Source organism: Perca fluviatilis, chromosome 1 (assembly GCF_010015445.1).
Source record: "Perca fluviatilis chromosome 1, GENO_Pfluv_1.0, whole genome shotgun sequence".
Lineage (NCBI taxonomy): Eukaryota > Metazoa > Chordata > Actinopteri > Perciformes > Percidae > Perca > Perca fluviatilis.
The window spans coordinates 12,100,298-12,113,579 of record NC_053112.1 but is presented as its reverse complement, the minus strand read 5'-3'; the positions used below and the strand labels follow the sequence as shown (position 1 = coordinate 12,113,579).

General features: G+C 40.1%; 1 protein-coding gene across 1 annotated transcript in view; it reads left to right on the top strand.

Annotated features, from left to right (window-relative positions):
• The first annotated feature begins 301 nt into the window (after positions 1-301).
• LOC120566952 (voltage-dependent T-type calcium channel subunit alpha-1I-like) overlaps positions 302-13,282 on the top strand; it is a 345,248-nt gene continuing 332,267 nt past the window's right edge. Inside the window, 2 exon segments of the mRNA XM_039813684.1 lie at positions 302-639; positions 2,907-3,095. The gene's annotated coding sequence lies outside the window, so the exon portion shown is untranslated.

The following is a 13,282-nucleotide window of genomic DNA, read 5'->3' as shown; positions in this document are numbered from 1 at the left end:
CCCCCTTTGGGGAAGCTTCATGCAATAAAAAAACTGATAAAAGATATACAGTGGTTTATAGGCTACAATAAAAAAAAAGACCTTTTATAATACCAGAAATGACTATTAACTTATAAGTAGGCTATTTATTTTGTTTGTATTAATTACAGTTACAAACTAATAACAGACATATGTTTTCGTTTCTTCTGTGTATGGAAGTAGGCCTTTGTGGAATGACAAAGTGAATGCTGAATAGAGCCAGTGGGAAATTGTATGAGACACTTGTCCTGTCCAAAACAAAAATGCCCTGTGTCTGTTCATGCGTTGCCTACGTGTGCATCACGCACTACTGATGTTTGTGATCGTTTTCACTGAAAAATCATCAGTGAATCAGTGAAATTGATACATTTTCCATGCAAAGATCAGGCAAAGAAACTGTGATACACAGAACAGCTAGCTGTCTTACCCTAAAACAAAACGGACAGTGGTCCCAACAGGCCCGGTTCCATTTTCTTAACTTGAGCAGTGCAAACGGCCGAGCATCCAGGTATTTGCACCTACAGATGGGGTCCATGGAGCAGAAACATTTTTCAAATTGAAGAGGTCAGCTCAGCAGCTGCCTCAGCCTGGCAACCTTCAACAGTAAAAGAGGGGACTATGGTAAGACAGTAGAAAATACAAATTTATGTGGTGTTAATTATCTTGAAAGGTTATCAGGGTAGCCAACTAGCTATACTTTACATAAACAGCTGAAGACCAGAAAGTGCTACTAGCTAGCTAACCTAAGATGTAGCTAGTTTTATCCTGCATGCATTTGTTAAGCTAGCAAACGTTAGATAGCCTAGTTTAATTGGCATTAACATATGACATTAACTCACTATAGTGATATGTTAATGTCAATGCCAATTTTACTTAACTGTTTTTAAGTAACGTTACTGGCACAATGGATTTTCTGGCTCTCCACTAACGTTGTCTTCACGGGGTAGTGTTGCTTTAACGTTAGTCTAAAACTCAGTTCATGAGTGTAACGTTAGTACTACTAGCTAGTTGTAAAATAAGGTTTTGTTTATGCTTAAGTATGCTAAACAGCTTGCATTAATGTTAGCTAAGTTATAGGGCCAATACAGCATGAATGCATAGCTATATATGGAAGTATAGGCATTGTTAGACCAATATTTGTATATCAATATTTTTGTTAATTATTCATGTGGATATCATATACTACAGTGTATCTAGCTAACATTTTGATGCAGTTAACGTTGTAAGCATACAGAGACAGCAGAAGGCTCCAGAGGGTAAACTTGTCCCCTGTGGCTAACATCTTTGGCAACTGTCTCAGTTTGTGTGGCTGTTTAATTTCTATCATGCACTAACACTTACCATGGTTGTTCTAACATCAAAATGAGACAGTATTAACACTTCTTTTTCACAAGTCAAATATTGTTTGACTTGTGTTGGTTTTACTGTGCTTGCACAAATTATTTTTGGTTTGCATGCTTTTATGCCATGTCTGTCATTACTGTGGTGCCTAAACCAAAATCCTCTTTTGCTGTCTCTCTAGATCTGCGTATCTCAGTGTATCTTTTTAAAATAACTATGTCTTCTTCCTCACTATGCATATTTTGTGAGGATTAGATATTAGGGAGATGTAGGGCTGTGATAATGGAAAAAGGAGGAGGGAATGATGAAAAGAAGACATATCAGTTGCCTTAACTGATGAAGTCAGGATGTGGCCTAAACATTTCAAAGTCTAAGATAATCAATAAGCATATCAAGTGAAATCACACCTATGGATGGCACTAAAAAAAAAGCCTGATCCATTTGGGTTTATGTAATTGAGGGTATTACTTAGGCTAGTTAAATACTGTAAGTTGTGAATCATTTCTAATTATATGAAGAAGTTTAAGATCAGAGAACATTTTACTAACGTACCAACTTAAAATAACTCAAAGCTATTTTTTTATCCCATTTCTCTCTGGTTCCTTTTTCCTTTCCTGCTTATCTCTTGCTGTGTTCTGTCTTCCAACTAAAGTAAAAAAGACAGAGAAAAAAGAAGTTAGGATGACTACTGAAACTACTCTCCACCATAATTTTATGTAGCTTTGGTACTCCAACTATGTAACGATTACAAGAGACATTTTAGACTAAAAATCTGTCTTGCTTCTCTGCCCGTTTTTGTGGGGGGAAGAAATTTTGGGGGGGGGGGGGGTTTTTTTTGGGGGTTTGTAAAACTGGGGGGGGGGTTAAACTGCATTGGTTAAAGTATATTTTTTGACTGATCACTTCATATGAAACGGATCTCATTTGTTCTGCGTCAAGCAAAAAAGTTGTCAGTGTGGTTTGGAATACTAAAGCCTTGGGGTCATATGTTCAATGCCTAAAAGGTCACAGTATTAGGAAGTAACTTTTCAGCGTACCTGAGCCTGTCTGAGTTATTGCCATGAACTCCACCAGGATTGGGCATCGAGAACCAGTTCCAACTTGGTATCGTTTAAAAAATTACGATTCCAATGGAATCATATTGGTATTGGAATCGTTAAGAATTTTTTCGGTTTCAAATTTAACACGCACAAGTAGCGGCCACCGTACTTCCAGGCGCTTGTTGTTTTGCAGCCGTGAAGCACAGTAAGCAGTGCTCTAAAGTGTGGCTTAATTTTACATTGAAAAAGCCCAGAAAACCTGTAAATCACCATTGAGTCAAAATAAAAATTTCCTCAGGCTCTTATATGTGAAAAAATGTGAGCCGTTTTAACTCCACCCCTCAAAGAATCGGAATCGATAAGAACTGGAATGGAAAGGAAGAACTGGAATTGGAATCAGAATTGTTCAAATCAAACGATGCCCAACCCTACCCATGAGCAGTCTTTGACCCGTGTCTGTGTGTGACCTCATTCAAGTTTCTTTTTCTTTTGTTGTGACATGAATAGGCCCATTTGTTGAGGACACTGCACTTCCACATCAAGGTCACTCCAACTGATGCAGAACCACAAGTGAGTTTAAATGGAGGAGGGACAGGCTCATCTGCAAAGCTCCCCCTGCAGAGGCTGTTCAATGGCCCATCATCAGGCTAGCCCCAACCAACATCTGTTAACATGGCGTGTGTTGCACCCTCCCAGGTAAAAAAAGAAAGAAAAAAGTGTCTCTGTTTCACAGGCTGGTGTTATCTATTTCAGTTTTTTGTTTTTTTTATAGAGAATCTGTTGTCTTAAATTGGCTGTACTTCATATTTAGAACATCAATATAGCAGTAAATTACTATTTGCTATGTAAAAATATAGTGGAGTAGTGGCATCCTGAGCAGGAAATGATGTCACACTCTCTGTGTGTGTTCGCTGCGTTGTAATCTGAGCTTCTCTGTTCTTTGTTTTGATAGCCGGTCTGACCGGGCGTGCAAGTTGGTGCATGTCAGTGCATTTGAGTTCCTCGTGCGTCAGTATCTGACGCCGAAGCGTGTGACAAAGCGTCGGTATTTGACGAGTTGGGGTACGGTCTGTGAGAGCCGTGTGGAGTAGGGCTGCACGATATGAGGAAAATATGCGATACGCGATAACGTTGTTGAATATCGCTAAAACGATATTAACTTGCGATAAATAAATGCATTTCTGCTGCTTTCAATATTCTGCCAAAATACAATCTATGGGCAATATATCGATATTATATCGATATCGATATATGAGGCTTGATATCGTCTAGGGTTGGGCGATGTCCCCTAAATTGGCAGTTGACAATGTTTACAGTAAAACATCGTGATGGACGATGATATCGTCGTCGGGGCCTACTATGGGCCAACAGTTAACATAGAAACGATTCGACATACATTTAAATGCCCTCTGTAAATTGTGCCCTGCTAGTAGGTTTTACAACGTGACCTACTTTCACTTAAGTACGGTGCAGTAAAGTCAATCAGATGTCCGTGATCTGCGTAACGACAGTACAGTGGGACGTTTGCCTTCAACAGAGCGACAGTAATAACCTAACATACCATCATTACTGAGATTAAACTACATTCTCGGTTATGTTTGCACTGAATAACGCATTCAGTGAACAGAAACATAACTCTTGCCGCGCACATGAACAGATGCGCAATATTAGCTCACACATAAAATAGCACCCTCGTGAATTAGCCTACTCTTGCTAATGTACTCATAAATCCTGCATAACATCGTCCTACAGGCCTCCAGACTTACCTTATTGATGAGGCACAGAATATTGACTTATCATGAAATAATTAAATTTTTTTTTTAAAAGAGAAGAAAAGAAAAAAGAGAGAGAGAGAGAATGTAAAAAAAAAATCAATACAGTCAATTGTCTGTCTTGTCTTTGTGTCTTTGCTAGTTTAAGACCGACGCACTTGTCAATTTCCCATCCAGCGCCCCCGACTAGGATTAGTGTGTTTGACAGGGTGGGGGGGGGCGTGGCATCACGATGGTGGCTCTCCATCGTGATGTCGGCCAGCCATCATGATGGACAATATCGTCTTAAATTTTGCATATCGTAATATCCTGATGTGACACAAGTGTTGTCTTTTTCCTGGTTTTAAAGGCTGCATTTACAGTAGAGTGATGCAATTTTCTGAGCACACCAGACTGTTCTAGCTTTTCTATTATTTGCCTTTACCCACATAGTCATTATATCCACATTACTGATGATTATTTATCAAAAATCTCATTGTGTGCATATTTTGCGAAAGCATAAATTGTCAACCCTACAAAAGCGCTTTGATATTAAGGTATTTGGTCAAAAATATCGGGATATTTGATTTTCTCCATATCGCCCAGCTCTAGTTGATATTGCGATGACGATTCAAAAAAGATATATTGTGAAGTGTGTTGGCAATCCCAGACCACTTTTGTTTTCTTCTGAATTAGAGATGGCCCGATACCAACAACATACTTACGAGGCACACACAACAAAAGACGGCTCTTGTAAAACCTTGCATTCAGTGAACGCTTAGTTGAAGAGGCCTCGTCTAGTTGAGGTCTCAGACTGACACCGTGTAGCAGCAGGACGTCCTTACTTTGATGAGGACTTGTCCTCAGGGGGCTTTTTTTTATGTGTGATCAGCACTTGACTGTTCGTGACAAGAATACTGTACATTACATTACATGTCATTTAGCTGACGCTTTTATCAAAAGTGACATTTAATTGCTATATATGTCAGAGGTCGTACGCCTCTGGAGCAACTATGGGTTAAGTGTCTCACTCAGAGACACATTGGCTGATGTATTGCTGTGGGAATCAAACCCATATCTCCCACACCGTAGGTATGTGTCATATCCACTGCGCCACCCCCATACACGTGTGTGTGTGTGTGTGTGTGTGTGTGTGTGTGTGTGTGTGTGTGTGTGTGTGTGTGTGTGTGTGTGTGTGTGTGTGTGTGTGTGAGTGTGTGTGAGTGTGTGTGTGTGTGTGTGTGTGTGTGTGTGTGTGTGTGTGTGTGTGTGTGTGTGTGTGTGCGCGCGCGTGCAGAGCAAAAGTTAATCACTGTATTAATAATTAGGGGCTGGGCAATATATCAATATTATATCATAATATGAGAGTAGATTTCGTCTTTTATTTTGGATATCATAATATGACCATGTTGTCTTTTCCTGGTTTTAAAGGCTGCATTACAGTAAAGTGATGTCATTTACTGAACTTACCAGACTGTTGTAGCTGTTATATTATTTGCCTGTACCCACTTCGCCATTATAGCCACATTACTGATGATTATTTCTCAAAAATCTGATTGTGTAAATATTTTGTAAAAGCACCAATGGTCAACCCTACAATATCGACATTGATGTGTTTGGTCAAAAATACTGTGTTATGTGATTTTCTCCATATGGCCCATATTTATTAACAATTGTATCACGGTATTGTGAAAGTAATGCAGTCTTGAGTCATGGCATGTCTATCGTTGTGCTTTATGCCAATGTGTTTCTCTTGACTTTTAAATATTAACCTTGATTAATACTGAGCTTATAATTTAAGCTTGCATACATCTTGCTCCAAATTAACTGCTTGTCTCTCAGCATTCCCCTTAAGCAAACCGTCATCTTTTTGTGTTTTTATATTTACTTCACTTTTGTCAGTAGCAAGTACCAGCAGCAATACGAGAGCTAGTAAATGTCAGTGTGATATAGAAACAGAAAGTGGAACTTGACTTTCATGATGATACCTAAGTATGATATATGAATGCCCTGTTAAGACACCATCCATAATATTTATCATCTGCTCATGTGTTTATTTGTGCATGCCATATGTTCACTTTAGCATTGTTTAAACCAGTGTCAGTGCAACTATGATTTATAGTCCATTCAGAGAGGTTGTGTGCGTTTCCTCATGTTTTTCTGAGCCTGAATCGCTGCCCTTGTCTCCGATTTTTCTAGTTTTGTGCTAACTGAGTACTGTTTTATTGAAACATGGATGAGATCAGTGCAGTCATACAGGCTGTTGTTCAGAAATATCAAGTATTAAATAGCATATTTCTATGATTAACATGAAAAAATGGTGAAAACAAAACTGCTCCAACTGATCCTCCGACCGAGAAATGTCACTAGAGCTGTCTGGTCAGAGCAAAGTTAACAATCCCTCCCAAACAGAAGTCTGTTAACACGAGCAGAATGCTAGACCAAATAATGAAATTAAACAAAATGGCAAGTTCATTTTATTAGACCCCTTTTCTGCTCACTCATGTAACAAATCAACATCAAACCCTTCATTTGCTTCTAAACTCCTGTTAAATAAAAGTAGCCTTTACTCAACTATCATTATTCTGGTGGCACTGAGACCTTCACAGCCCTTGCTGTTTAGCTGATTCTACTATTGCTCTCCTTGTACAAAGTTTGCCCTGGACAAGCACGTGTGCAGAATGCTTAAAATAAAGATCCATCAGGATCGTCTGCCTTCTTCTTCTATTCCCTGTGGTCCATCACAGGTATTTATGAGGACCGGATGTAAAAAGAGACAAGTGGGCATTAAGTGGACGGTGGGAACGTGACAGTCGTGCACAACGACCGCTTTGCCTTCTGGGTGGGATTGCTCTGCAGCGTCTTGGAGGCTGCCTGACCTTCCTTGCTCTGTTTGCAGGGGACAAGGTGAAATCCAATAAGATTTTGATAAACCACGCTGTCACCTCCACTGTGCGTGGCTGTGTGTGAGATAAGGGGGGGTGGGGGAATGACTTGGTGTGCCTGAGTGTGCTAGTGCTTTGCTGTATGTTAATCACGTTTATTTGTGTTTTGGTAACCCCTTATTTGGTCTTACAGGAAAAATGCAACCATAAAATCAAGTTCCAGATGGATCCTGTGTTTCTGGATATTGTCTAAATTTGAACTTCTATATCATAAAATCCAAAGGGCAACGTGTTACTTTTATTTAACATTTCGAAAAAAAGAAAAGAAAAAAAAACTCAGTGCCGGAATTGTGCAAAATGTAATATGCTTGATAAGGCAAGTTAAAAGTTGCTTTGTGGTCTCATAAATTGACTGAGTCCCACCATCTTAATTGGATATGGATGCTTTTTTCAGATAAAAGCGTGCATATTGTATGCTGGTTAGGGGACAATTTGTGTCTCAGTCTGAAATGAAGGGAGTTGCTGAATGCAAATGTTGCTACTACAAATCTAATCCTGGTTTTACAATGATCATAGTGGTTTTTAACTGACCACAACTGCTGGGCTTCCCGTGACATGTCATGTACGTGTTCATTGGACGAGTGATCTTGTTGATATCGCACAATAAAAAGAGTTTGTATTCACTTTTGTGTCGACAGAGATCTGATAAAACCCTCGTATAAATTTGCAATGAGTAGACCATCTCCCTTCTAACAACCTCTATTGGCAAACCGTATAAAAAATACAGAAATAGCTAGATGTCTGGCACAATCCCCAGAAGTGTCATTTGCTTTACTGGCCGTGGAGAATAATATGTTTCGACTGCCTGTGTTTGCTCATAACTCACTGTCATTCATTGTTGAGCAGCTTAAAATGCAAGTCGGCAAGGGAGAAGATGCAGATTGTGTTGAAATGCCAAGAAGTTGGCAGTTTTAGTCCCCAAACAGAAAATTGGTTTTGTAAGACAAAAAAAAAAAAAAAAAACTCAGCACCTGGTGAATTAACTGTTGGGTTATTGGTACGTATCAACACACCTGCAAATCCCTCTGCAGAGATGTACTATGGGTGGGTATTTGTGCTAAGGGACAATGCAATCTCATTTCCCTTTTTAGAGTTGACTTTTCACGTGTTGGATTGGACGCATCTAGCTTTAAAGTCACATGGCCACATGTTGAGCACGTAGAGCAGGAGTGGTAGTGTGCACATCCCCACCGGTGAAGTGCAGGGCAAAAAGGGGCTGGATACAACTGGAAAGAATGAGGTGCCCGCACTCTGCTAATTCTCCCATACGTTTATTGTGCTGCAACGTTTCCACCCTGCTGGGTCTTCCTCAGGCACTTGTTGAGCACAGACAGACAGTGCCTTTTAAAGGTCCCATGACGTGGTGCTCTTTGGATGCTTTTATATAGACCTTAGTGGTCCCCTAATACTGGATCTGAAGTCTCTTTTATATAGACCTTAGTGGTCCCCTAATACTGGATCTGAAGTCTCTTTTATATAGACCTTAGTGGTCCCCTAATACTGGATCTGAAGTCTCTTTTATATAGACCTTAGTGGTCCCCTAATACTGTATCTGAAGTCTCTTTTATATAGACCTTAGTGGTCCCCTAATACTGGATCTGAAGTCTCTTTTATATAGACCTTAGTGGTCCCCTAATACTGTATCTGAAGTCTCTTTCCTGAAATTCAGCCATGGTGCAGAATTACAGCCACTAGTCAGTCCCACAATGAGCTTTACTTAGGATGTGCCATTTCTGTGTCTGTAGCTATTGAGGAGGAGAGGGGGGGGGGGGCAAGGTGGAGGGTGGGGGTGTGGCCTTGACCAACTGCCACTTTGCTCGTTTGAAAGCCATGATGTCTCTCTCTCATGGGTGGGCCAAATTCTCTGGACGGGCAAAGCAGAGAAAGGGGAGGTAACCTTGCTCCTTATGACCTCATAAGGAGCAGATTCCAGATCGGCCCATCTGAGCTTTCATTTTCTCAAAGGCAGAGCAGGATACCCAGGGCTCGGTTTACACCTATCACCATTTCTAGCCACTGGGGGACCATAGGCAGGCTGGGGGAACGCATATTAATGTTAAAAAACCTCATAAAGTGAAATTTCCATGCCATGGGACCTTTAAAGGTGCTCTAAGCGATGTTGGGTGACGGCACTTCTTGTTGATGTTCGAAGTATTTTCAAACAAAACGAGGATAGCTTGCCCCACCCTCCTCCTCCTCCTCCTCATCCCGTCCCCTCTCCCTCCCTTTTGTGCTTCCGCACACTAAACCCCCAACCCCCCACCCCCAAATCCTTCTTGTCGGTTATTGGCTGGAATGCTGGAACACAGTTTGTGGTGGTGGTACTTTGTTTTTGTTATTGTTGGCATTTGTGGAGCCTGGGCTGTCTACAGGGACCGCGTTTTTTTACAGTGTGTTCAGGGGACAGACAGCTCACGGACAGTGTGGAGATGTTTGCGGTATGTGACAAAAAAAAGTTGTAGCCTAAAAAACGCATGACATCGCTTAGAGCACCATAAGAATAATGGACTGGAGACCTCAAAGTGGGTGTTAGGTCTCTGATAAATGAAAGAGCATAACTACAGTGATTTTTCTGGAGTGGTTTTGCCCTCAGGTAGAGGTCCATGTCTGCCAGCAGAAAGATGGCCATAAGAGAGAAGAATAGTAATTGTTGAATAAAAAGAGACTTTCCTCATCTTATTAGCTTGATTACAGGCTATTTTTTTTTTGCCGCTGGCGCTGCATGAGACGGGAATGAATGAACCAAAGTCACCCAGGTCACACAGAGAAGTATAAGAGGAGAGAGGAATAAAATACATATTTTAATGAAATAATTAACTGCTGCTAGTGTCTATTCCCACTGCCTCGGAGCTCAACAAGCTCTAGTGAAGCAAACATTTGCTTCATGGGCAACATCAGCAGTGATGATGGGGCTGCTGGGCCAAGTGATGCGCAAAGCCAAGGGGGGGTACATTTTACAAATAGTCTTCATGATGATGGAGATTAAGAAGATGATGTTCGGCATCCAAACACTACAGGCGCATCATGTCTGATCAGTTAGAAGAGATCAGTTCTCTTCAGTGATCTCTCCCATGCTATAGATCAAGGATACTCAACTAGCTTTGCCCAGGGGGGGCTTTTGCAAAATGACAGGAGTACAGGGGACCCGTTACTAAATTAATAATCATAACATTTATCAGCTAAAATAAAAGGCCCATAATTAGTTTTCTTTGAAATTTGAAAGTTTGAATTAACAGACGTTTTAGCTGTACTTATTAACTAAATTAACTTGGCACAAAGATTGACACTCAGCCAATGTGACAGGTAAGTCAGATGTTTTACTGCATTTCATAGGGGCCCCCTGGCAGCTTATTTTATGAACAAGCTCTATTTTGGTGTTTTTTTTTTAATGCACTCTGGCACTTTAAAAAAGAAGGGTCCCAGTGGGAATCAATTTATTTTCATTGTGAATTAGAAAATGGTCAGCGGGCAACTGGGCACCTGTAAATTGAGAATCAACTGCTATATGCTCAGTTTAAAGAAGAAAATGTGGAATAAAAAATAAATCTCCAAATCTCAGTCTGCCCGTGTATATATATATATATATATATATATATATATATATATATATATATATATATATAACATCAAAATGTACCCTGATTGCAGGACAGAACTCCGCTTGCAGTCGTTGCAGACACACTCCTCACTCTTCAGATCTCACCTCTAACAAAACCAAAGTCTATACTATAGTTATTATTATGACTCATAATTACAACCTACAGTATATTGCCATTTTACTGTTTGCTTTAGTTCATTGTAGTGCCACAATCAGTTTACTTACTTCTTGCTTTGTTTGAAAGACTCTATTCTCATGTTGTAGCTTATCCGCAATACATTTTTTAAAAGGTGTATATTACGTACAATAAATGCCAGTAGTTTACCCTCAAGTGTGCTGTAGTATCACATTTTAATATGTGGTTTTCTCAACATAAATGAAAACGCAGCAGCGGCCATGCCTTTCTATACCCACTGACCGAAGCACATTTAGTTGTTGTTTTTTAAATCAAAGAAAGAAGCTCCTAATTATGTTATTCTATAACTCTTTATATGAAGTTTTGGTTACCAAAGTACCAAACATTGTGGATAGGGTTGGGCATCGTTTGGATATTAACGATTCTGATTCCAATTCCGATTCTTCCTTTCGATTCCGGTTCTTACCGATTCTCGATTCCGATTCTTTGAGGGCAGGAGTTGAAACGGGTCACATGCTTATTTCACAAATAAGAGGAAAGTTTTATTTTGATTCAAGATGGGTTGCAGTTTGACGGGGCTTTTTTATGTAAAATAAAGCCACACTAGAGCTCCGCTTACTGTGCTCCAAGGCTGCAACACAACAAGCGTCTGCCCGCTAAGGAAACTAAAACTTGCGCATGTTAAATATGGAACCCATGATCAGATTTGAAACCAAATCTTCCAAACGATTCCAAACGATTCCAATAAAGAAACAATGGGATTAGGATGGAATCGTAATTTTTGAAACGATTCCAAGTAGGAATCGGTTCTCGATGCCCAACCCTAATTGTGGATGCTGATTTTGTTTGTTGTGCTGCGTTTAGGTGAACCGTCTGTGGGGCACAGTCGTGGGCACATCAGGCGAGCCCCATTAGGACTGATATGATTTGACCTGTGTGGACAGCTGGTCTGACCAAAGCGAAAAGATTCAACCCTCGTGTTGTCTTCCCGTCAACCATGAACATTGTTGTCCTTCCGGGTCAAATTTCTTTTTTGGGTGCTTTATCCAATGCCTTTGTTGCTTTCTTTTTAAACATTTTTGTCACTTATTCCAATGCTTTTTTTATCCATGGTAAATAAACCTAATTGATATGACATTGTACCTATTTTTTTTTAGTTAAAATAAAAGCAGAAATTGTGAATTATTTTGACTAATAGTGAATATCAGAGGATGTTGAGTGGATCGCAGACGGGTATATGTCAAAGTTGAGTTTAGTTTTGAAACCATAAACATTTTTTTTAAAATGCTATAAAATTGAATAAAACACCCAAAATGCAAAGAAGGTAATCATTAATTTAACCTGCGAAGTACATCCATGCATCCATGTTATTTTTGGGCAGTTTGGTTGAAAGAAACCTGTATTTCGGATGGAAACAACTTTGGAAACGGGTCAGATTTGACCCGAGGACATCACAAGGGTTAAGACTGCAGGTTAGTTTTTACCTTGAAAGCTGAACTTTTGTCCTTAAAACTTGACAATTTCATTCTGTGATATTTCATATCGGTATGATAGTAACGTATGATGTTTTAAACTGTAGGTGAAGCATTTTGGATGGATTTGGCGGTTTGTGACGCCGTTGTGGGTGCTGCCTAATCGTGTTTTGAATGAGCCAAAAGAGGACCTCTTCAGACTGAAATGGCGATAACTGGAGAGTATCTACAGGAACTTCCTGGAAGGCTGAACCGGGATCAGTCCCAGCACCTGCTTGTAAACTCGTCCTTTCGAGTTCTGCTTGAATTGTTCCATCAATACAAATAGCCCGCCGCATGTTTCTCGCCTCACCACTTCATCACTGAACACCTCCATCTGCTTCCACCTCTCCTCTGGCTCCGCCTGATATAACCCTGTGTGCTGCTAAAGACTGCCAGTCATGTCAGAATGAGAGAAACATTGTGCAGTTGCCCACTGTGAGCAGACCTCTGTATGGACTCCTATTGTACTGACTTAACGTGCCAGAATGTCAGCCGTATTGATTTGCAATATTTGTACTGACATGTGTGATGTATACACACAAGGTTTTTTTCCTTCATAAAGAAATCTTTGGCGCCCCCCCCCCAAAGAGGTTTTTATCAGTGCCAAAATGCTAAGAATTGAGAAAAAATAGCATTTCAAATCCTCTCCGACTGTGTTTAATGGCAATTCACCAAACAACCGGTGACCAAGCAGAACATAAACTTGAATAGGAGTGCTTATCTCAGTCTTACCGTTCGGAGTCTGGCTTTGTTGAACTCTCCCGGGGATTTTAACGGTGGTATTTAAATATTGGTATTATTTTTTTGTTGATTGGGGTTTCACTTAGTCAAGCATAATTGCCATTTTTGTTCATCAGATTGTCAGAAATAAAAGGCAAATGCATATAGATTTCTGTCAAATAAGGTAACACCGACTTTTTGCCTTTACTGTACGCGGAC